Source organism: Macrobrachium nipponense, chromosome 27, assembly GCF_015104395.2.
Source record: "Macrobrachium nipponense isolate FS-2020 chromosome 27, ASM1510439v2, whole genome shotgun sequence".
Taxonomy (NCBI): domain Eukaryota; kingdom Metazoa; phylum Arthropoda; class Malacostraca; order Decapoda; family Palaemonidae; genus Macrobrachium; species Macrobrachium nipponense.
Window position 1 is genome coordinate 59457448 of NC_087216.1, and position 22500 is coordinate 59479947.

General features: G+C 33.9%; 1 long non-coding RNA gene across 1 annotated transcript in view; it reads left to right on the forward strand.

The window, feature by feature from the left end:
- LOC135200596 (uncharacterized) overlaps positions 1 to 22500 on the forward strand; it is a 161137-nt gene that overhangs the window by 123236 nt on the left and 15401 nt on the right. Inside the window, exon 2 of the long non-coding RNA XR_010311333.1 lies at positions 1921 to 2037. This is a non-coding gene — a long non-coding RNA (uncharacterized LOC135200596). The remainder of the gene's footprint in view (positions 1 to 1920; positions 2038 to 22500) is intronic.

Genomic DNA, 22500 nt, shown 5'->3' on the forward strand with positions numbered 1-22500 from the left:
AAACCACTCAACCGACACCTGCATCTACATACTGAAAGAATTGCTGAACTACTACCGATCATCTCAGCATCTCCGGTTTTTCCTGTGTTTCGTAGATGTGAGAAAAGCATTTAGACAGAGTAAACTACCCTGAAGCTATTCCTGAAGCTGCATAAAAGGGGCACACCCACACCCCTATATCTAATTGGCATTTTACATTGCTGGTTCTCCACACAGCAATTCTGTGTCAAATGGGGCAAAGTATTATCGTACACCTTCGGCTCCCTAAACGGACTTCGGCAAGGGGGCATTCTCTCTCCATACCTGTTTAATACATACACAGATGCCTTAAATGTCAAACTGAACTCACTCCCAATCGGATGCACTGTCAATGAAACAACTATAAACAACCTTTGTTACGCCGACGATATGGTTCTGATTTCCCCATCAGTGCATGGCCTCAACGACTCATCGACACTTGGCCACCAATATGCAGAGGAATTTGATATAATCTACAACGAAACCAAGACCCAGTGCATGTCGTTGCTCCCGAGATCGCTTAAGCATATTGCAGAACCACAAATTTTCCTCGGAAACCATCGGCTGGAATTTGTGCACGAATTTCCGTATTTGGGTCACATTATTACCGACGACCTAAAAGATACGGCAGACATTGAACAGAGGCGTCGTAACTATGTGCAACTGGCAACATGATTGCAAGGAGGTTTGCCTTCTGTCACCGAGACGTGAAACTGCTGCTCTTCCGCTCGTAATGTTACAGTATCTATGGGTGTTCCCTCTGGACGAACTATACCCGAAAGACCATGAGACGTATCACTGTTGTGCACAATGACATTCTGAGACGCCTCACAAACACTCCACGCTACCACTCCGCCACCCAGATGTTCTTAGAAAACCACCTGGACAATTTAAAAATCATTGTAAGGCGAACAATTGTCCAGCCTGGTAACCCGAGTGAAGATAAAAAACAGCGGGCAACTCGCTCATACAAAGCATCCTAAGGAGGTGAAGCAAGAAGAAGATCTAAATTGTGGGAAAGATGGGAAAATGAGGCCCTTTGTACCTCTAAATGACTTAATCTCTGTATTAGCAAGATGTCATCTGCAGATTTTGTCATTATTATATTTATTTGCTGATATTTTCTTTTTCATTATTTCTGTGATTACTATCAAGTTAAAGTTTATATATATATATAATGTATATATGTGTGTGTGTATATGTATATGTATGTATATATGTATATATATGTATGTATATATATATATATATATATATATCATATATTATATATATATATATATATATATATGTATATATATGTATGATATGTATGTATATATCATATATATCTATATATATATAATATATATATATATATCTATATATATATATATTATAATATATATATATGCATTCAATTTATGTATTTAGCCCTCTGGACCAGACTACTGTAAAGCCACCTAAGGCCTCTAGTGAAATTTAAGCTATATAATTTGTGCACTAACTGTTATAACTCTCAATGCATTTTTTTTTCTCACCAATATTATTACTATTACCAGTATTATGATTACTGTCTTGTATGCTACCTCAGCTATTTTGTGGATAAGTGCCGATTACTAATTTTTCCTATCATGTTGACTCATATATCTAGATTCTGTGTATGTTACTGTGTATTTTGTATGTTCATTGTATATGGTCTTGAACCGAAATAAAGGATATTATTATTATTATTATATATATATATGTATATATATATATATATATATATATATATATCTATGTATATGTATTATATTCATTTTTTACTATCTATTGATTTATATATGTATATACACATATATAATAACCACAATATAAATCCCACCTACTCGGCAACTAACATAAGCTATTTCTTTCACGGAGCTATTTTTTTTTTCACAGAACTGAATTCCCTCCGACTTATTTTTCGTCGTCTGATGAATCGACCTTCGTGATGAACGATTTTCATCATGGCCACAGACACTGCCTTGGATGTGAGGGAGGAAATGACAGAATTCCGTGAGTAGATAACACTTATTTCCTGCTAATTTTTTGGTTATTACTTATCCTGAAAATTATCGATGATGCTAGGGCGAACGTTTCGTTTTTACTGAACAGAAAGCTTTTCACATAATGCGTTTAGTCCTTACAGATTATAAACACGCACTCACAGACACAGACACACACACACACACACACACACACACACACACACACACATATATAGTATATATATATTATATTATATATTATATTATTATAATATATATATATATTGTGTGTGTGTGTGTGTATGTATATGTGTGTATGTATGATTTTATTTATATGATGTTTGTGGATTATCACTTCCGTATACGCCTTATTTATATTCACAAACATTAAACCAGTAGGATCGTTTTATATTGAACTCACTATATAATACCATGGAATTATCATTCTCCCTTTGGAAATTATGACTGATAGTTGCTCATGCAAATCTTGTGTGTCGCAGAAGTGCTTTTCTGTTATATTCCCTTTGGGGTTAAGGTATTTCTAACATTTAGTGAGCTCGTAATTAAACGATATTAATTGTTTAATGTTTGTAAATATAAAAAAATAAGATTGGTAATAGCTTATTCCTTACTATTTTGTTATTTAACACGAGTTTGTATAAAGTGATAACTGCGAAAAATGTCATAATTTCATCACTAACTGAACTCGAAAACGACATTGTCTGAAACAATATCAATAGGAAAAATGATTTTTCACCCCAAATCATCAAATATACCAAAACTCCTAAATTCTGATAGATAAATGAAGTGAAAAATCTATGAACGTTTATCAAAACTTGACGAAATAAGATATATTCAATTTTATTAATGTAAAAGAATGATATGAGGAGAGACTTCCACTCACCGCTGTCACCATTTCGGGAGTAAATTTATTTCATATCTGAGAAAACTGACCACATTTTCTACCTCACAGACCAAGATGGAAGGCTCCTCGTGGGCAGAATGGTCAATTGAAACGATCACCTCCTCTTCCTTAGAGACAAACTGTCACCGGGGATTTTATTGAATCTCTGTCCGCGGCTCTCAGTGAGATTTAGGGTCAGCGTCTGACGCCCATCTTAATACGATCTCTTGTCAGCTTTATTTTCCATTTTATACGGGTTTAACTCTAGCCAAGCGGGTTGGTGTAGTATAACACTTAGTATTATATATATATATATATATATATATATATATATATATATATATATATATATATATATATATATATATATATGCATAAAAGTATGAAGACGGTCGTTTCGAATGCTATTCATTTTTCGTATGCAGTCATATCTTGTCAAGGATAATTGTACCTTTACCTTTGTCTGGCAGCGTATGTCCCCATAATTTGCAGCCACTCTTTTATAGACGCTACATAGATGACACTTTCGCTCTCTACAGATACGATTACCATTCTGACACCTTTCTTGAATATTTAAACAACCAACACCATAACTTTACATTTGCGGTTGAAACAGACACACAATATTCACTTCTGTTCCTTGATGAGAGTATATCCAAGGACGAGTATGGCTTTTATACCGGTATTTATAGCAGATAGAACACCTATAGTGGCCTTGGGACCAATTTTTATAGCTCATGTTTGTGTTTAACATTAAGAAAAATTCCCTGTTCACTCTACCTCCATAGAGCCATTAATCTGACATCAAGTTGGTCTACCTTCCACGCTGAAGTTACTTTCCTTGCTGATTACTTTAAGAATAATTATTTCCATCCTGCATTTTTTCATAGAATCCTTAATAAGGTACTTATCTTTAAATTCAATCCTCCCCCAATAGTCCATATTGTCCCCAAGCTCTGTATGTTTGCTAGATTTCCCTTTCTACATACTAATAAATTTAGGAAAAAATGCATCAGCCTATTCTATGAACAATTACCTGCCCTTAATTTGAAACTAATTCCGATAAACCCCCGAACTATCGGCTCACTCTTCCAAGTTAAGGTTAAGATCAGCCCCCTGTTTTCCCTCTGGTGTCATTTATAAGTATAATTGTCCCAGATGTGATCTCGGCACTTACATCGGTTGCACCAGGAGGCTGCTAAAAGTCCGGATCTCCTCTCATCAAGGAATTAGCTATGGAACGAGTTGACGTCTATCAAATCCCGAACAGTCTAACATAAGAAATCATAGTAAAATTTACAAGACACACATAGCTGCCCGTCATTTCAATATTGTAGGAAGAACCCGACATAAAGATGAGTAAAGTACCCTTGAATCAATTATGATCAAGATAAATGTATTTACTCTTAACCACCCAATTGTTTATTACTTAATTACTTTTCCAGATCCTTTGTTTACACTCCCCTCCATAACAATTTCTTGTGTCAGTCAGTTCAGTCCTCCTTACGCTACCGCTGCGGGTAGATGTATTTTTTTCTGTTTTAGCTCTTTTTATTCTTTATTTATTAAATAGGTTTGTAATTATGGTGTTGGCATACATTTAATGTGTGTATCTTTTACTAATTATACGCAATTGATGTGTAATCGTAATTCCAGCCTGGAAAATGTATCGAGCTGATAGGTAACGTTGCCGCATAATAAATAGCTTATAACGTATATATATATATATATATATATATATATATATATATATATATATATATATATATATATATATATATATATATATATATACATACACCATCATCATCTGCTGCTAGTACAATGCAGGACAAAGGCTCAGACATGCCCTTCTACTCCCATCTGTTGTTCGTCTTTCTATGCCATTCTATACCCGCAAATTTTCTTATCTCGTCAATCCATCTTCTTCTCTTCCTTCCCCTGCTCTGTTTGCAATCTCTAGGAATCCTTCTGTAATTTTTTTTGGCCATCTATTATCAGACATTCTCATTATATGTTCTCCCCACGTCCATTTCTTTTTCTTACTTCTTGTTGTCATATCCTCTACTTTAGTTTGGTCTCGTATCCACGTTGCTCTTGTTTGTCTCTTAGTGTTCTTCCCATCATTATTCTTTCCATATCTCTTTGAGTTGTAATTAGCTTATGTTCTAAGCTTTAGTTAGGTTCCAACTTTCTGATGCAAAGGTTAATACTGGTAGGACCATCTAATTAAATACATTTCCTTTTATATAAAGTGACATTTTACTTTTCATAATCTCATTTTGTTTACCAAAAGCTCTCCATACCATGCTTATCCTTCTTTTAATTTCGGTCTCAGTCCTGGGAAACACTGTCCTAAATACGTATATAATCTCTAGAGCTTCGTCCATTTATATATATAATATATATATATATATATATATATATATATATATATATATATATATATATATATGTGTGTGTGTGTGTGTGTGTGTGTTTGTGTGTGTGTGTGTGTGTGTGTATGTGTGTGTGTTTTTTACCTTCAATTTTACTCAGCATCCACACATTACTTTCATAACCTTTAAACATTTCAGCCATTCATTTCAGTGTTTAGTATAAAACTACATACCCGAAAACTACTTTCCATTTTACATTAACATTTTGTCTTCACGGTTTAGGTTTTTGTATTACGTGAACCGTTTCCTTTTTTTTTTAATAAAGTTCGAAATTGGCAGATTTATGCAAACCCACAAAAAACCGAGAATAATTTTCAAGAGAAAATCTTTTAATGAGATGAATGCGTTAATCACCGATTTATAAATATTCAAGGGAACGGCAGGTGGATATTTCCCTTGTTTTTTTTTTTTTTATTTTCATAAATCCTCTAATTACGAATCAGTTCATGGGAGAGAGGAAATAAATATCATCAGATGATAATGGGTGATCGTTTATTCAGGTTATTTATTTTAATAACCTGGAAGCAGCCATTTGCATTTTTAGCTAGAGAGACGTTTTGATGACTTACATTTTCAAAACGTTTCGTAAGTCCTACGTTTGCGGTTAATCCTCTCGCTGCAAGATAATACTCAGCATGTCTCGACGTGGATAGTTGGAAGTGTTTCAGATTCATGATATATCTAAAGTGCAAACGAAATTGGACGAGAAACTCAATGTTTATACATAGATAATTTGCAAGTCCTTTACATTTTTCATCTATCTGGGGACCTAAAGAAATCCTATGTTTTAATGTGGGTAGGTCGTAAGTCATTATATTCCCATTTATCTAGCGATCCAAATAAAGCTGTTTTCCAGGAATCGGAATGAGCGTAGGTTTCTCTCTCAAGTGGAGAACGGTGGTTAATTTTGTTTTTTAGTTACTTCCTCTTTTATACTAATAATAACTTGAGACATCTTACTGTTTGTTTAATTTTTTTACAAAGACTGAAATCTTCTTATTAAACTATTAACAACTTTTATATAATCAAGAAACTTTACCGGAAAAATAATTTCATCTTTATAAAGAAACGTTTAAAATGTTTAACAATCACGGATTGTTTTATTATTATATATCTTTTATTTCGCTTGTTGTATGCTGTTCTTATATAAGAATCTACGCTTAGAAAGGAAGGACGAGTCAGATTTCGGAATCAGGAAAGAAAGCTTTATATTTCAAAACCAACCTTCCGGCAAATGTTTACAGTGAAAGAAAAATGATAAATTATATTTATTTCATTTCATAACTACCCTCATCACCTCTCATTTTCCTGTTGAAACGGATTCTCCTCGTTAGTATCGTCACTTCATATTACAAAATTATTTCTTTCAATTAATGTTCTGAAAATATTCAACAATGATCACTTATAACACGTCATCAACAGTCATCATCATGACTTTAAAATACAAACTTCGCTTCTCTTCATGATGCATTAACTCTGTATTCATGATTCATATGACCGACAAACGGAAAGTGATTACATACTGATTAAAAAATTAATGACACAATGACCTCCGTGGAATGGAAGCCAGGCTAAGATGCCTTCGGGAAACAGAAAAACGAACTTTGAGAACAAAGTATTGTCTCTAAATTCCTTGGTTTCATTGGAATGTAAGTTTTGTCTAGAACTTGTCGAAGATCTTGGATCGTAAACATACATACATATATATATATATATATATATATATATATATATCTATATATATCTATATATATATATATATATATATATATATATATATATCTATATATCTATATATATATATATTATATATATATATATATATATATATATATAAGTCTCAGTAATTGGGGGCGGCTTACTTGGAAATCTTAGCTTGATGATAAACAACAGTGCCAAGACCAGGAAGAACATTCTTTATTAAACGAGCTTTTGAGGTTTAAAACCTCATCTTCAGGCTGAAAAAATGACAAGGCGATGAGAAATCACTAAAAATTACATTGAAATTAATTGTCTTATTAAAAGCTTCAGTAAAAACATAACATAAAACGAATTTTTAGTTTGTATGTGATGTTCGTTTTATGTTATGTTTTTACAGAAGCTTTTAATAAGACAATTAATTTTAAGGGGTTAAGTAATTTTTAGTGATTTCTCATCCTTGTCATTTTTTCAGCCTGAAGATGAGGTTTTAAACCTCGAAAGCTCGTTTAATAAAGAATGTTCTTCCTGGTCTTGGCACTGTTATTTATAATCAAGCTATATATATATATATATATAATATATATATATATTATATATATATATATATATATATTATATATTTATATATAACCTATATGCGCTATATCAAAGATAGGTGACAAGTAGACAGCAAGCTATCGATTAAGATAACATTTATTGGCCAACGCGTTTCGTAACCTTATGTTACATCCTCAGGGCTACAGAAGAACATTAAAAAGAATTTAAACCACATGGGAAACGACTACTTAAATTAACAGAAATTAAAATTAAAATTACAGTTAAAAACTTAAGTATTTACAAACAAAAACAGAGTTAAAAAAGTACCTGCCATTTGGAAAGTTGAAAATAATTAAATACAGTACGATGGGTAACGAGGAAGAAATCAAAAATCATTTAGGCCAAGTACAGTAAGAACAGAGCAAGTGTGCGAGTTCAGTTAGAGGTCTTATGAACTGCCTATTCTTGAATCTCTCTTTATTAAGCAGTTAGCGCCCAAACTGAACTCAAGCTTCCTCTGTTCAAATGTACTTGGCCTAAATGATTTTTTTTTCTTTGCTCTTTACCCATCGTAGTACGTACTGTATTTACTTTGTCTTTAACTTTCCATATAACAGGTGCTTTTTTTAATTCTCCTGTTTTTGTAAATAGTTAAACTTTAATTTTAATTAAATCTGTTTAATTTTAATTTATTTTAAGTAGTTGTTTTCCATGTGCTTTAATTGTGTGTTTATTTTATTGTTCTTCTGTAGCCCTGGAGATGTAATATGAAGTTACAAAACTCGTTGGCCAATAAATGTTTTCTTGATCGATAACTTGCTTTCTACTTGGTCGCCTATCCTTGATGCATACTACAACCTTTTTCGGCCTACCTACTCCGTACACACACACAAATATATATAAATATATATATATATATAATATATATATATATATATATATATATATAATATATATATACTATATATATATTATATATATATATATATATATATATATCTATAATATGACTAAATCTTGCTGACCTCTGGAAAATGGTTAGAAGACGGATTTGGTGAGCATTGGATTTGTTGACAAAAGTGAATGTCCGTTGTTAAGGAGAATCTGTCTCAGAGGGCACCTTCAAATGTGCTGAATATTGCGATGGAACATTGTGAGGTGTTGCATAGGTTTCCGTGGAGGGAGCCAGTGAGATATAGTTTATCCTTCGAAATTATTACTTCTTGGATCAAGGGGTAAAATATAGAATGTAGAAAACTGGTATGTGTAGATCAGGAATTATGAAATAAATGATGTATTATGACACAAACTGTCTTGCGCAACGAACACGTTACATGACCGTGACTTCATCTAAAGGGAGTGGCCGCACGAGAATGCTAATTCGTTCGTGCGTCATGTTTCACCTCCCATGTGAACTTTTTCATCTAATATTTGAGGCACTATCTGCCCAACTTTTGAGTGAAGATGAAGGGTGCGTGAAAACCACAAGGAAACTTTGAATATGGACTTCGAGGGTAAGTGATACTTTCCCTCACTAAACTTTTCCTTATGTTATCAATGATTAGATCCTTTTCTATTATGTGCGGATGCCGTGAACTTTCTTTTTAGCATTTTATTTGCACTGACTTATTTACGGTATTTATTATTATTTTATTAATGGACCCCTTCTCTAATTTCATGTTTGATACATGAAAATTATCAGCTCGTTTTTATGGACTCATTTATAAAATATGTCGCTGTTCTGTCCATGAGACTTATTATTATTCTATTAGGGACATTTCTACTTATAAGAGCTATATTTCCTTCTGACAGAAACACTGTTTTGATAAGGACTAATGGTGTACTTAACAAAATGAGAGACGATACTTTTGTTATGTGACTATTTAAATTGTGGAACAAATATGTCGGAGTTTTGAGAAAGGGTGTCTCATTTTTCAGTTCATTTCTGGAATTGTTCAGTTACCTGGATAATGTTTAAAACAGTCCGTTTTCTATGTTCGAGTTCTGAAGGACAAGTTCTTGGGCTTTTTTTAATTTGCCTTTTAAATCCAGCTGTTCCAGATTGTCAGAAACTTGTTTTTCTTTTAGGAATAAAGTGTATTTTCGTAGTTCAGAGTTTAATTAATTCAGTACCTAGACTAATTTTTGTAAATGTCGTGTGTTTATCAAAGTTTTCGAGACGATCACGTTACCATGTTCTATATTAGGTCCTCCTATGTTGGTAACAATATATATATATATATATATATATAATATTATATGTATTATATATATATATGTAATATATATAGAATATATATATATATATATATATATATATATATAGATATATATATATATAGATATATATATATATATATAGTATATATATATATATATAATATAGATGATATATATATATATATATATATATATATATATTTGTATTTGTATTTGTATTTGTATTTATATTGGTAGATCTAGGGTACTAATCCGCGGTGGCAGAGACTATGGCAGTTGCGGTTTTTCTATGCAGTTTTGACCTCCTGAACAAGAATTTTAAGTAATATTATTAACCCACCAGGGGAGGCCAGTACTAAACACGGCGAAATACATTGGACGCCACAATCCCTAGTGGGTGTCGTATCCGTGGTTACGTTCCTTGCAGTCCGTGCGGAACTATTCTGTAGACCTACCTATATATTTATATAGTATACACACACACACATACACACACATGTATATATATACATATATATATATATTGAAATATATATATATATATATATATATATATATATATATATATATACATATATATATATATATATATATATATATATATATATATATATATATATATATATATATATATATCTATATATATATATATATATATATATATATATATATATATATATTATTATATATGTGTGTGTGTGTGTGTGTGTGTGTGTGTTGTGTGTGTGTGTGTATGTTTTGCGCGTGCGTGCGTAATGGATGTCTGAAAGTTGTCTATAAATTTAAAGACCCATTGAAACAAATAATATAAGCGCAAACGGAGGAGGCACTGTAATATATCTCGATATCTGTAATGTTTCATAATAATAAATCTGGGACATTTACTTCAATCCGATGTTTTCATTTGTAAAACATAGGCCATTGAACATCTGTTGTTGCACTATAGAAAAAAGTTGGACATATATTTTTTTCCTCGACGGTCGTAAATAAGGCACAGAGTCAAACGGAATCGTTAGCAAAGTTCAATATTTTGAAATCTGGACGTTTCCATTCTCCGAATATTGCACCATCTATCGCAGGCTGGCATGCACTGCTAGAACAAAAAAGTAAAAATAAATAAAAAAGTGAGGCGTCAGGAAACCTTCAACGCGCGTTTTCGTCATAAAAAAAAGAATAGGTGTTAGAATGTCAAAAGTCAAATGTCAAAGACTATGATGGTGATAAATTCAATTTACTGTAATAATAATAATAATAATAATAATAATACAAGTCATTACCCTGCAACTGCTGTGTACAAATAAAAGATCAGCACATACTAATAGATTCCCAGTCCAATTAAGAATGAATCCAGGCGTGTTCTGAGTAAAACAAAGCATTTGGTCCTCATTGTTTGCGCCGGATGTGTCTCTGGCGTTGTTCATGAGCGCCTTTTACGTGGTAGGATCCCAATGGCTCTTGCGAAACGACCCATGAATTCTGAGCTTATGTCTTTCAGCCCCATTTAGGGAAATTGAATTTGAAAAATGGCCGTATCCAAATGCCTCTTGCTTGCGAAACGTTTTCTATTAATGGGATCTTGTTGACCAACGATCAGAATTTGAATTGGCAATTTGTATCTCGCTTCTTAGATTCGTTATTATTTTGCTCTACTAGATAGGTGATTTCATCCATAGACGCCGTAATATTTTCCATATTTCTTACATTCACTTCATAATGATACGCGTAAACGAAATCAAATATAATGTATTAGTTTTGTTAGAATCGGCACCATCATGGAATTTATTTTGGACTGAGGTCCTTCAGTCATAAGGTTATAACGTAAACAAATTATATTTGTTTTTTATATAAGTTTTTACAATTGTGCATTCCATCGTTATATAAAAGCTGATCTGGAGGAAAAAATGCGTGCTCTGCCATTTTTTTTAAATCATGTTATTGCCAGTTTGTTTTTATATATATTTTGTATATGATTTTTTTTCTTATTTTAACTTTCGTGTAGCTTTCTTTGGAATAAGGAGAACTATTGGTGTTTTCTTCTAGTGGCGTTTTTCAGTCCAGTGGCGACATCCTTTTAAAGCTGAAGTTATGAAAGGAAAGAGTATAATTAATTACAATATCTGCAGGTCATTGCACCGTTAATCCTGAAAGAGGTGTGTAGTGACGTCATGAGAATAGTAGAATGCAACTCGCTATTGGCTGGTGTGTCTCCGTGTGGGTGGTTCGGGGGCAAAATGCGCGCGCATGCTGCTGGTAAGTCGCCTCCCTATGGTGTCTTGTAGTTCTCTACGGTTTAAAGCAGGGATTAAGTCATTAGCTGGGGATGTCATGTTTAGGTGCATTTTTTTGTGTCTGTCTAAGGGCGTCGGTATGGGCGTCCCGTAGTCTATTTGAGCAAGGGACCACGAAATTCAGATTTAGACAGACGTTATGAGTGGGTCGTTCCTGTTGGTATAACTTTAAGGTATCTCATCTCGCCATTTGTAGTGTGTGGGGAGGGATTGCATTCACCCTGATACACTGTTGCCTAATATATATTAAAATCTCCGTCAAAATTAGATTAAAGTAGCGTTTACACATCATACGAAAACATCAGAACAAGACTCGCCAGAACATACAAATATGGCCACCATTCATATATTACGAATCCGTCACGAATTTTTGTTATTTATGTCAGACCGCCCTTTCTTCTGTATAACTGGCAAACCATTGGGTTACATGATGAAACCATAAACAAAGATAAGGAGAAATCCTCGGTAGATGGTAAACAGACAGTTACATCCTTAAATGATACAATATACTTTAAGTAAGAAACACTTCACCCAAGTGATTACCTGGCAGAAGGAAATATAATTATGTTTCAGTGTGTATAACCAATCCTGCACAGTTACACTGCTGCCTTTGTCCTTGTAAAGGATAATCTTTGACCACTTGCAAAATTCCTACAGAAATTAAGAAGAAAGTATGTAAACGCTAGATTGTGAATCCAGCAAAAAAAAATCGAGGAGAGAGAGAGAGAGAGAGAGAGAGAGAGAGAGAAGAGAGAGAGAGCGAGAGAGAGAGAGAGAAACAGTGCGTTTGGTAATCTTCAGACAACGCTTTAATTATCCTTTGATCCAACTTAAGTCGTAAATCTTCCCGTTGCAACACTTAATAGGTATCGCCGGGACACGGCTTCCCCTAGGTGCTAATACGTGATCATATCCCATGCCAGTCTTCCATTACACTTTGGCCATTCTGTTTTGTAATTGGTAATTATTCTCCCCCTGCAGTTGCTTGCTTTAGAGCGGGTTGTCAGGGCGAGTGGTGAACCAAGGAATAATCAGGACCCACTTATTTTAATAAAAGATAAAAACAAGAATAAAAGTATATAATTCTATGAAAAATTTTCTAGTAATGCATCAAGCAGTAATGACTGTTATTCCGAATAGTGGAACGTGATTCTTTGCAGACACACACACACACACACACACACACACACACACACACACAGAGAGAGAGAGAGAGAGAGAGAGAGAGAGAGAGAGAGAGAGAGAGAGAGCTGATCTTCAGATATTGCTTCTTGTAACTTATTGTTACAACTTCAGCCATCAATTACTCGCTCGGACGCCACAAAGGAAGACTGCTTAAGTTTCCCTGGTTCCAGCACCAACGAGGAATTATTAAGACACAGCTCCCCTTGTGTGCTAATGAATGCCCATTTCCTGTCGCTACTGGCAATTGCACTTACATTACCCCACCTTAGAATGATTAGCCATCCTTTTCCCCTACATGTGGCGTGCTTCGGAACGATATCAACCGGTCATGATATTATCGGGGTCTCAGAGGGAGGGATGGGAGCGACCGGCGGTTTTCCCCATAAACAGTCTCAAATGAGTAGCCTTGGACACCTCGTTCACTTTCGAAAGCAGATGAGGAGAGTCCCTTTAGGTCGGGTGCCGTTTTAACAACTGAAGTGGGAGAAGGGTCCTCCTGCGAAGGAAGAACACTTTTTCCGTTACTTTATGTATGCTATCGGGGTTTTTCATACTCACCAAGGCGCTTATCTTTGTTATACCATGAACTGCCATAGGATAAGAAAAACACGAGCGCATATATCAGATGAATTGAGAGAGAGAGAGAGAGAGAGAGAGAGAGAACTCTGGGTAATTAGGTGTGGGAGGAGTGAAATGGGAAATCCTAGTGCTTAAACATTACTGGTGTAATTGTCTTCGTTTATTTAAATTACAATCAAAGGCAAGTAAGAGGACAATGCTTGTCTTATTTCCAACCCCCGCTAATATATTGACGAAAAAAAACAAGCTTAGAATTATTGTGGAAATGGGATGCGATAAATTACTGAAGACGGGGACAGTAGGGGGGGAAGCGTAATTTGCTAAATTCTATAAAGTAACAATAAAGCCTACTTGAAGTCTCTGGCATAGTGAAATTACTGTGCAACAGAAAAAGGAGTTCTTTAGGCTGTAAAGTGTTAAACTCTAAGAGTGATGCCGTGTCATTCCTAATGAAAAATGAAAAGAAAAGAAATCTATTTAAATCTGAGAAGGGTGTAAAAGGAGAGTTGAAAATATGTGTTTTTTTATGATTAAGGAAAATGGCAAGAAAGTGTAAGGAACTATAATACAAAGTAATCTAAAAACGAAAATCTAAATCACCAAGGGTATATTTGGCTAGTTAGCCGAGTTGCTGACAAGAGAAAGGCTTTAATAAAAATAATAATAGCAAAACAACTCCAGCATTGTATCACAAACTACCATGCGCCTAAATGGATGACCACAGAGAGAATACCCTTAGTACAGAAAGAAAAGAGCAAGGGAAATATAGCCAGTAACTACAGGCCTATAACCTGCCTACCAATAATGTGGAAGTTGATTACAGGTATCATCAGTGAAAGCCCATACAACTACCTAGAAGATACAAACAACAGGCCTCACCAACAGAAAGGCTGCCTAAGGAAGTGTAGGGGCTCAAAAGACCAGCTCCTATGGTAATGAAGAGCAATGAGAGAAGGATAACCAACCTAAGCATTGGTTGGATTGACTACAAGAAACCCTTCGGTGTGATACCACAAACATGGCTAATAGAATGCCTGAAAATATATGGGACAGAGGAAAACACCATCAGCTTCCTCAAAAATACAATGCGCAACTGGAATACAATATTTACATGCTCTGGAATAAGACTAACAGAGGTTAATATCAGGAGAGGGATCTTCCAGGGCTACTCACTGTCCCTACTACTCTTCGTAATAGCCATGATTCTCATGACAAAATTACTGCAGATGGATGCTGGGTACCAACTGAAGAGAAGAGGCAACAGAATTAACCATCTGATGTTCATCGACGACATCAAGCTCCATGGTAAGAGCATCAAGGAAATAGATACCCTAATTCAGACTGTAAGAATTGTAACTGGTGACATCAGGATGGAGTTTGGAATAGAAAAATGTGCCTTAGTCAACATACAAAAGGGCAATGTAACAAGGACTGAAGCGATAAAGCTACCAGCTGGGAACAGCATCAAACACATAGATGAGACAGGATACAAATACCTGGGAATATGGAAGGAGAGGATATAACACAAACAAGAGATGAAAGACACGATCTGGAAAGAATATATGCAGAGAATTAAGGTGATACTCAAGTCAAAACTCAACGCCAGAAATATGATAAAAGCCATAAAAACATGGGCATTACCAGTAATCAGATACAGTACTGGAGTAGTGGAATGGACGAAGGCAGAACTCCGCAGCATAGACCAGAAAACTAGGAAACATATGACAATACACAAAGCACTACACCCAAGAGCAAATACTATTCATAACACGTAAGGAAGCATAGAGGACTGGATCAACATTGAGGACACAGCACTTGGGCAATATCTGAATACCAGTGAAGACGAGTGGCTCAAGAGTGCATGGGAAGAAGGACTGATAAAAGTAAATGAAGACCCAGAAATCTACAGAGACAGGAGAATGACAAACAGAACAGAGGAGTAGCACAACAAACCAATTCACAGACAATACATGAGATAGACTGAAGAACTGGCCAGCGATGAAACATGGCAATGGCTCAAGAAGGAAACAGAAGGAATGATAACAGCGGCTCAAGATCAGGCCCTAAGAACCAGATATGTTCAAAGAACGATAGATGGAAATAACATCTCGACAATATACAGGAAGTGCAATATGAAAAACGAGACCACAATCCACATAGAAAGCGAATGTCTGGCACTTCCACAGAATGAGTACAAAAAGATGCCTGATTCAGTGGCAAAAGCCCTCCACTTCAGCCTGTGCAAGAAACACCAGCAACCTTGCAGTGATAAGTAGTACGAGCACCAACCTGAAGGAGTGATAGAAAACGATCAGGCAATGATCCGCTGGGACTATTGTTTCAGAACAGATATGGTGATACGTGCAAATAGACATGACATGACGTTGATTGAGAAAATCATGAATAAGGTATCACTCACTGATGTCGCAATATCGTGGGACACCCGAGTTGAAGAGAAAGAAGGGGAAAAATGGATAAGTATCAAGACCTTAAAATAGAAATAAGAAGGATATGGGATATGCCAGTGGAAATTGTACCCATAATCATAGGAACACTAGGCACAAATCCGAAGATCCCTGAAAAGGAATCTGGAAAAACTAGAGGTAGAAGTTGCTCCAGGACCCTTGCAGAAGAGTGTGCTCCTAGAAACAGCGCATATAGTAAGAAAAGTGATGGACTTCTAAGGAGACAGGATGCAACCTGGAACCCCACATTATAAATACCACCCAGTCGAATTGGAGGACTGTGATAGACAAAAAAAAAAAAAAAAAAAAAAAAAAAAAATAATAGCAATAATGATGATGATATTAATTTAAAAATGAGGATATTAAGCCTTAAACGTTTTTTTTATGTCATTCAGGCTGTGAGTTACAAGAACCGTAATGATTCACTCATTAACTTTATCTTATTGAAGATTATCTGGGAAAGCAAAAGCAATATTCTCAAAATGGAGTTTTAATTCTTTATTAATTGATTTCGTAAGTCGATGTAAGAAGATGCCCTGAAGAATATTATAAGAATTCACTGAAACCAGTGCTCAGCCTGATTTCTGTCATAATGAGAATATCGTAAAAGATAAAATAACTTTATAAAATTCAGTTGAGAGAAGTTGGCCTCTTCTCTGATTATTACATTGGCGATTCACATTAATAGAAAAGTATCCTCTAGCGAATTAACAATTAATGAAAGTTAATTATATTCTGTAGGTAGTCAGGTAATTAACTTATTCGAACCTAAACTAAGGAGTTAATCGTTATTACGCGATATTAAGACGAACATTTTTCTTTAATATTCTGAAACACTAAAATTAGTATTGTTCGCGCATTACAGAATTTGAACGTAAAGCAACTCCTTCAAGTATATAACCATTTGTTTACCTTTTTATGTTACAAGCATTCGTAAACTCTTCCTAAAAAAATTAAGATTTTTCACAATCATTGAACCAACAAAGTTATTAACATCCTTAATTACCAGATCTAGTTCAGGCACTGCTAACTGCAAACATCCCTCAGCCATCAACAATTGCTGGAAATCCTGAGAAACGGAAGAGATATACCAATTCAAGAAGGCTAAACCTTTAATCAAGTTTACAATAACACCAGAAATATCAAAAGCACGAGCGCCTTCTTGGAAATATTACATACAAAAGAGAGAAAGCAAGTCATAATTGCCAGAGCACTAACAAAGGGGTTATTGTGAAGTCCAACCACCCGGACAAAGCGCAGTCGAGGAAATAGAGACTGGAATGGTTTAAGGATGGGCCTCTGTAACGGTTATGGCTCCCAGTCCGATACCGTGGCTCGCGAAGACGCTCTTCCCATCATCAATGTACAAATGCTTCAGGTTCCCAGAGGAGAGAGAGAGAGAGAGAGAGAGAGAGAGAGAGAGAGAGAGAGAGAGAGAGAGAGAGAGAATAATCCTGCAGTTAGTTATTCTTATGAACTTCTCGTTCGTTTTGTGAAATGATCGGGCTATGATAGACCTTTGGTTACTACCAAACGTTTGAAATATATATACACGCCTTTTCTTTACAGACAAATTCCGTTATATTTATACCTAATAGGAAACGACACGATCTTAGAAACTCTTTTAGTTTTTAAAGCTATTATACAATTTTGACGCATTTATATAAAGTTCATCTGGAATATTATGAAATTAATCGGTATTCCAAACTGCATATGCGTATTTCAGCTCTTAATTTTGCAAGTATTGGTTACGTAAAATGAAAAACCTTAAGTTCTTTATTATCAAGATAAGCTTACTCTTGTAAACCTTTATCTTGATGATTAAAAACGTCGTTTCACCTATCATCCTATTAGTTGAAATTTCTTGTGTGAATTGACGTCTGATTACTCTGACACAAGAACAATGTAAAATGCTGCTTTTCACATCCCATTCTAGTATATATATATATATATATATATATATATATATATCTATATGATATATATATATAGAATATAATATAATATATAGATATCTATATATATTTATATAGTGTGTGTATATGTGTATACGTGTATGTTCCAGCGTAACTCTAAAATAAATAGAGCCAATTCAACCAAACTTGGTATTCTCATGACTTAATATTTGGAAAAGAATACTGTGGGGGGTAAGATATCACTGGCACCAAAGGGGATGTTTTGTGTGTAAATATACCCAAAAACGGCAGAAACGAGTGTCTAATCCTTAGTTTTCGAGGTCACTGAGATTAATAGTGACACTCCCTTTGCACTTCAAGTCCAAGTTCAAGCCTGATAGGAAGCGAGGGATAGAAAGGGTGAAAAATAAGATGTCAATAAGGACAGGTATTAGTAGCTAATCCATAGTTTTCAGGGTCGCTGAGATGAATGTTGACTCTCCCAATGTCCTTTAAGTACAAGTTAATCCACAAGAAGAATAGGGGGATGAGAAGGGGTAAAATATAAACTGCAAAAAATTTCTGTTGTACTATAACCTGAAGCAAACTATTCTTAACAGGAAAGGGAAGGAGAAAGAGAGAGAGAGAGAGAGAGAGAGAGTAGAGAGAGAGAGAATTAGTATTATTCAGAGTTGGTCAGTTAGTATAATATATATTAATTTAATATTAATATATATATAATATATTATATATTATTATATATTATATATAATATTATATTTATATATATTATATATAATATTAATTTATATATTTATAATATATATTATTAATTATATATATATATAATTTATAATATTAATTATCATATATATATATATATATATTATTAATATTATATATAATTATATATATATAATATATTATATTATTATGGTCGGTGTGTGTGTGTGTTGTAGACTCTACTGGTCCCTTTTTAACCAGATACATATGTAACTGTAATATCCACAATGCCCTCTTAACTTCTCGAATTCTTTGCTCTTCTTTGGATACGTTTGTCACTACAACGCCTGAAGATCCAAGTTCAAAGAAATATTTTGAAGAAATTGTGATGTCCGGTACCGGGAAACGAACCCCAGTCCCATAATCACAAAGAGGTCATGTTGCCTGGCCGACATGACCACGAGAAAGGGATTTAAAAAGCTTATATTCCTCTCATACATACATACTATGCCTGTTTCGTTTTCAACTCAAATAATAAGGTATACCTGAAACGACAGATATATGTACTGTATATGAGGGGGAGTGGACCATTTATTCCTCTCGTGGTCAGGTCGACAACGTGAGCTCTTTGTGATTTATGGGACCTAGGTTCGTTTTCCCGCTACCGGACATCACAATTTCTTCCAAAAAATATTTCTTTGAACTTGGATCTTCAGGCTTGTAGTGACAAGCGTATCCAAAAAAGAGCAAAGATTGCAAGAAGTTAAGACGGCTTTGTGCTATTGAAGTTGTGTGTGTGTGTGTGTGGTTTATATATTATATATATATATATATATATATATGTATATATATGTAGATTATATAGTATATATATATATATATATATATATATATATCATATATATATATATATATATATATATTATATATATATTAATATATATATAATATCCCTTATATATATCACATATATTATATATACATATATTATATATATATATATATATATAATATTATATATAATATATATCTATATATATATATATAAATTATATATATATATATATATATATATATTAATATATATGTATATATTATATATATATAGAATATATATATATATATATATATATATATATATATATATATATATATATATATATATATATACCTTCTTTATTTTTATTACTTTTTTAGGACAATTTTCATCGTATGTAGTGATGCTTTAGATTTAGTTTCATATGAATCCATTTATATTACATTAATAATAATGAATTTAATTAAACTGATAATTGCCTCTTTTCAAATTCAGTGGTCATGCCAAAATTTTCATCGACAATATCATTGATTCTTGAATTAATAGTCAGTGAGGGGAGAATTAACAGCTGTGAATTCAGTTATTGGGACAACTGATCCAAGTGACTAACTGATCCCCGCATGAAGTACATTATCACATTACAACGCCTACCGCATAAGCTCATGGTCAATTAGGCTAATGGCCGCTTGTTATCCATGACATGATGAATTTTACAACTCCCAATAACGCCAACAGGACAGTAGTTTTCGAACCTTTTGGGGGTGGGGGGGCGGGCGGCGGCGGGTGGAGGGGGAGGGCAAATGAGAAAAAAGCGATAATAGCCATTTGCAATAAGCGGCCGTTATTATTAGCTTTCTTTGTATTATGCTGTCAGTTTGTAAAGTATCTTTTTACCGAATACCAATGACAGGCTTCGTTTCAGGCTTAGCTGTATATTGAATGCCGTTTCACGTCTTGTTGGCAGCATCCAATGTGGCAGTTCTAGTTAGTTTCATATGAAAATAAATGGCTAGGTCGAATGCGCTTTTTCTTCTTTAAATGTTAAAACCAACCAGTAGCACCTGGGTGGTGTGGTCTGTATGTGTTGGGACTGCCACATCAATGGCAGAGAGTTCGATTCTTGGGCATTCCATCGAGGAGTGAGAGATGTGTATTTCTGGTGATAGAAGTTCACTCTTGGCGTGGTTCGGAAGTCACGTAAAGCCGTTGGTCCCGTTGCTGAATAACCACTGGTGGTTCCATGCAACGGAAATACACCATACAAAAATAAAACAACCAATGGCTTTATGTAACCCCTTCTGGGCATATCGTTGACGTCTGAAGGGAGATACAAACAGGTGAAAGATCGTAGGGAGAACAGTATGTAATTATGATACATGCGTAGTCAGTGTATTCAACAAAATAAAACTGCTAATAAAACCATTTTAGTTTATACACACACGCGCGCGCGCACACACACACACACACTCGCAGATATATATATATATCTATATATATATATATATATATATATATATATATATATATATACATAGAAGCGAATACCAATAGGTCAATACCAAGTGCTGTCTCCTGTTTACTCAGGCTCTTGGTACTGACCTCCTGCCCGTCACTTTCCTGTGTGTTCGTTTATATAATGAAATCAAGCGTATCTAGTGTGATTTTTAAGTATATATATACTATCATATATATATATATATATATATATATATATATATATATATATATATATATACACACAAATAAATATGCGTATGTGTCCCTGAAATATGGGGGCATTCTTGCCCAGGACGAAGACAAAGAGTAATTATCATTGTCACGGTCGTACCTAAGTCTTTAACGTGGATAAACGCCGATTCATTTGGCTCCTGTAATCCCTAATGTCTGTACAAATCAATGGTTCCACATTCGACGTCAAAATTATCATTCTTTGGTTTGCTTCCTTTCCTCCTTCCACATTCCCTTCAGGTCTTACTTCATTAATGCAAACATTTATATTCCTTTACCTGCTGTTGCAAACCCTTATAGTCTATTTCACCAGTCTCGGCATTTTTCCTCACTATCCCCAACCAATATCGTATCCGCTGAAAATCTTGACATTGCACAAAAAAAGGGAGTAGAGGTTGGGGGGAGGGGGGGGGGGGGACGAATATGAGCAAAAAAATCTCCCATTTTACTATCGGAAACTACTTATATTATAAATACGAAGCTCTCGTGTCTCATTTGGTATCGTATTACGTCATAAGGCGAAAGAAATATTAAGACAACAAAGGGTAATAACCATTCATGTCACATCAACATGAGGACACAGGAAACTTTATTTCGCCGAATAAACATGGAAATATAAATGCTCCATTATGTATTACTGCTATCCAAAACTCCGCTTTAGATCAACTTTGCGTCAAGCGCAGTTACATCATAATGCAATGTAGTGTGTGTGTGTATATATCTATATATATATATATATATATATATATATATATATATATATATATATATATATATATATATATATTATATATATATACACATATATATATATATATATATATATATATATATATATATATATATATATATATATATATATATATACATATATATATATATATATATATATATATATTATATATATATATATATCTATATATATAGGTATGCATATATATATATATATATATATATATATATATATATATATATATATATATGTATATGTGTGTGTGTGTGTGTGTGTGT